This window comes from Triticum dicoccoides, chromosome 1B (genome assembly GCF_002162155.2).
Source record: "Triticum dicoccoides isolate Atlit2015 ecotype Zavitan chromosome 1B, WEW_v2.0, whole genome shotgun sequence".
Classification (NCBI taxonomy): Eukaryota; Viridiplantae; Streptophyta; class Magnoliopsida; order Poales; family Poaceae; genus Triticum; species Triticum dicoccoides.
Window position 1 is genome coordinate 64,048,764 of NC_041381.1, and position 4,921 is coordinate 64,053,684.

The 4,921-nt window shown below is 41.3% G+C and overlaps 1 long non-coding RNA gene across 1 annotated transcript; it reads left to right on the top strand.

Moving 5' to 3' along the window:
• Window positions 1-1,086: 1,086 nt before the first annotated feature.
• LOC119301360 lies at window positions 1,087-4,184 on the top strand. The gene is made up of 6 exons (XR_005147021.1): window positions 1,087-1,272; window positions 2,267-2,296; window positions 2,399-2,525; window positions 3,558-3,598; window positions 3,688-3,794; window positions 4,119-4,184. It is a non-coding gene; the product is annotated as an uncharacterized LOC119301360 (long non-coding RNA).
• Window positions 4,185-4,921: the final 737 nt, after the last annotated feature.

Genomic DNA, 4,921 nt, shown 5'->3' on the forward strand with positions numbered 1-4,921 from the left:
CAAAAAAGGAAACCTCTTAAAATAAATGTTGTTTAAATAAATGTCCTACCCCATGGAACTCGGGATAAACAACAAACCTCAATGTTCATATATAAGTAATTAGTCATTTGATAATTATTTAAAATATTTTTGTAGGCTATGAACAAATGTCCAACAAAAAAAACATTTGTAAACTATTTCAAACAAAAAACTATAATGAATTACACGGGCCATAAACTGCAAGTCCAGGCCCAGACCAAATGCATCACGGGCTTGGCGTCCGCCCACTTCCCCCGCGCATCGGCCCGCCTCCCCCAAGCGTCGGCCCGCCTCCCCGCGCGTCGGCCCGCCTCCCCGCACGTCGGCCCGCCTCCCCCACCGCTTACCTTATCCACCCACCCGCTCCTCTTCCTCCACTCACTTCATCTTCCCACTTTCCCCTCCGCCGCCGCGTCGCCGCGGGGTAGGTGGCGGCTGCGCGACTCCGCCCATCGCATCAGTCCCTCTCCTCTCCACTCATCTCTCCTGTCTACTCGCTCACCAGCTCTCGCCCTCTCACCCCCCCGGCGCATCGCGGCGGGCATCACCGAGCCCACAACCACCACGCCATCTTGCTGCGACCACCGCACCAGTCTTCGGCGCCACCTCTCGCCCTCCCACATCCCCCCGCCACATCGCGGCGCGCGTCGCCGATCCCGCTACAACCGCACCATCTTGCCGCGATCACCGCACTAGTCTCCGGCTTCACCTCTCTCCCTCTCACCTCCCCCCGCCGCATCGCTTTGCACGTCGCGGAGCACGCAACCACTGCGCCATCTAGCCGCGACCACCGCACCATGCTCCGGCGAGACGTGTGTGACTGCTGTCGATGCACGCATGGAGCTTCATCGCCCAGACGCGGGTGTTGGATCCCGTTGCCCTCCGGTCGGATCCGCGTTGGTGCTGGTCTCCGGTGAGTTCCATGGTGGATCCGCAGTGGGGTGCCTCGATCTACAATGCCAGAAGCTTCGGTATGCAGATCCGACCCCTTTCCTCCTCTACTTTTCCTTTTGATGATTCCTGAACTGATCTCCTACTCGCTGTTGTATCAAGGTGCCATGACCCGGCCTCACAGGCAGGGCTAGGGCGAAGACTGCTCCCCGACGGCCAAGACATGGCCACGGTGGTGCAGCCTGTGGTCTACATCGCATGCAAGAAGCACCAACAAGAGTTCGGGTCACGGTGGTGCAGCCTTTGGTCTACATCGCCTACCACTCCACCGTCTTTCGGAACCCCCACCACTTCCGCGGCAAGGTGAGACATACGGCCCCTCCCCGCCCCACCGTTCCAATGAATCCCAACAACATCATGCGATTTATATGCTTGTATACTCTATACTTCAAACTATCATCATGTTCATTGCCAATAGTCTCGGTGAATCCCGTGTTTTCATATAACAGCAAGGTTTCTGAATATGGCAACTTCAGAGCTAAGTGTAAGAGAGAATTGGATGAAGAGTTAGAATTTTTTTCCCTGATCTACATGCAATGCATTTCTCTTCAGAAACAAAACTGCCAGCACCTTGGCCATTAGCTTCACCTGTTAGACATAAACTTTACTAATTCAATTGGCATGATACGACACAATTCTAATTGGTTTCCATATTCATGTACATTCAGTAGTGCGAGTTAGTACTGCTATATTGCATTCAGGCATAGTGTTGAATTATGATAAAAAATAAGTTAAATCATGATGTTTAAGATCAATTATGGAAGGATGACCTGACACACCTGAACATAAGATAAACATAAGGTGAGTAAAAAATACATTAAACCAAATGTGCCTGACTGAATTTTATTTGGAAGTACTGAATTTTCTTTGAATGTGGCTGGCCATTGCTAGCATGAGTATAGTGTATCTATCATTGTGATATGGTCATTATATATCTATCATGAGAATAGTGTATCATGCAATCAAGACGCAAATGTTTATCCTCTTTGATTATCTTGCACTGCAGAATTGTTGTACGGAACAATTTTATAGGTGGTATTTGTTATTTCTCGGTAATGTATATGGAACAATGATCACACATATTCCTGTAAGCTATAGTCTCTTCACATTTATGCATATTCTTGATGAGGCAGAAAAGAAAAGTAGTTATAGTAAGTAGATATATTTCTTCCTATTTGTGTATTCTTGCCGGGAGAGAAAAACATTAGCGACAAGTAAGTAGTTATGTATAAACTTCTGCCATGCAAACTAGAAAAGAAAACTGATTATCATTTTCTGCTTTCTGACTTGCATGCAGGGTGTGAGAGCTTATATCCCCATAAAACAAGTAAGTGTTACAAAGTATTTCAATGGTGGTCTTGTATACCCTCATAATTATTGTTGTTGTCGTCATGTATAAATAGCCAGATTATTTTTTGGTTTTTTCTAGTGCGTCGATGAGCACAGTAGCTCGGAGGAGTCCACCATGGAGCTGATGCCACCTCGGCAAACAAAACTTGTGCATAACGAGAACGACGAAGCGAGCCAATACTACAGAGGAGCTGGACCATAGTGAGGTATTATTTTTAAGTAGCAATATTGGTTGCTAGCATATGAAAGGTTTGACGTATCTGTCCACCTTTTAAGATATAAGTATCTAAATACTAAATAATGGTTATAGTGCTTTAAGACAATCAGGTGCCGTTTGGTTTAGCATATAAGTGTCTAAATACTATATATAGGTATGTATCCACACTTTTCTTTAACAATCAGGCACCATTTTCTTCATCTTGCTAGCTCCAGTTTGTTGCAGAGGAACTATAGTGATCTATGACCGGACTTCCTGTTGATTTAGTGATTTATGATTCCTACAAGTATATAGGAATATTTTAGGTCCATCATTGGAAAAATAATCTGAAATAGAGTTTCGGTGAACTTGAATATCATGGCGTGCACTTGCTTCATTTAGTTTGAACTTGGCAAACATGGTGTTTAGAGTATACTATTCATGCTTTCTTTGACACTTGTGTGTTCAATGATTATGTATATTATTAATGTTGCTCAAAATATCATGTTAGTAAGATCGGGTAGATGTTCTGGTGACCTAAGAACACCATTTCATAATACTCTTCTTGTGATGATTTTTTTTGCTCCCGTAGCAACACACGGGCAATTACATAGAAAATGGTAAAGAGCCTTTTTATGTTAAAGCACGGTTATTGTCTAAACAAATCACAACATTTTCACATGACTACGTGCCCCGTTGCAACGCACGTTCAGTTACCTAGTTAACAATAAAAAGGGCAAGTCTTTCATATTGAAATGGCATTTTTTTTGTTCAACATGATATTGTGATTCTAGCCTCATTTAGTCTGTGTTGCAGGTTAAGAAATTTACAGTTTAAAAATTAATAAAGCATCGAAACCCTTCCTATAGGAAAAAAATGCTTATCAGGAATCCTGATATTACAAAAAATCCAGACATGGTTATGTAAAATACATAATATTCACTGTTTTGGCATTTTCACAATTAGCTTGATTTTATCTCACTGCAATTCATTGATCATGGCTTATACTGGCTTTTCTGTTTTGAATGTTCTCTTTCTTTAGGAATCTGGCTATCTGGCTATTGTTTGGTGCTAACTGTTGTGGTAAGTCATATTATATCTTGTGTCAATAGTTTGTATAATTTTTTGCATCATTTGCACTCATACACCTTTTTTTAATGATGGTAATATAGGGAGCGCATGTACGTGCAGCTGTGGAATGATAACCCAAACCACCTCAATCAGAAAGGGGAGGCCAAACTATGATATGGTTTAGTACCAGTTGATGGAGAAACAGAAGGTAATGCCTATCTTAGTAATTCTAAGCTAATTCCCCCCCAATAAGTGTTCCTTGGTTACCCGTATTATAATTATTATTTAGTGAATTAAATCAGAACCTACTTTTATCAAAAAGCAGTTTCCTTTCCTATGAGGCTATGATGGCAATCAATATTTTTGTAGTATACCTCAACCAAACATACTTTTGATAGTACACCTCATGGAAACATAAAAACTATTACAGTTTTAGAGAAGATAAAGATCCAGAATTGTTCATACCTAGAGGTACTCGCCTTCTTGATGCTCCTTGCTTACACAATGTACTCCTTGGGAACTTCTCCTCTAGGTCTGGCTGTTGTGATGGCCGAAAGAAGAGCAAGGAGGGATGGTAGAGGATGTTCACATATATAGGTAGGCCATGCGGAGGATAACTGGCTAGCAGATCATTGCTTAATCTAGCACTACCATATATACCTGTCCCCTGCACATCTATTTCCCTTTTCCATCAAAATCACATCTGTTAATAAATTAGGGATTGAGGGATTTTACAGGAGGTTAACATAAAATGGTAGGCCATGCAGGGGAATGCTGGGTAGCAAATGTCTTTGCTTTTTTCATATTGATACTTATGTATGGTGCAGATATCTTTCCTTTTTTCATCAAATGCATAACTCTTAATAATATATTAGAAAAGAAGTCAGAAATCAAAACTTACTATAAAATTAGATTGTCCTTAATGTCTTATCCATACTTGAGATCATGTTGATGTCAATTGTCATGCCTTATTTGTTTTTTGTGGTACTCATTTTTTCCCAAATGCTTATGTTCTTACACATAAACTTCATGAACTGATCATTGATTTGCATGTATCAAAATAGAACATTCACGGCGTACTGAACATTCACGTGGTTCTAGTTGTGTACTGTAGGGTATTGATCAATAAGAAAAACCATTAATATCTCATTTTTTTACTCTATTCAGGAATAGATAAAATATAATCAACGTTTATTCACTAGCTGGAATTTAAGGCAACGGCGAGAGAGGAAGATCAAGGACAACTTCAGGATTACATAATATATGCAAGGTACGTGCCGTATGAACTTCATATGTTTATTTACTATTCTATAGCTGGAATGTGATTATTTCTGA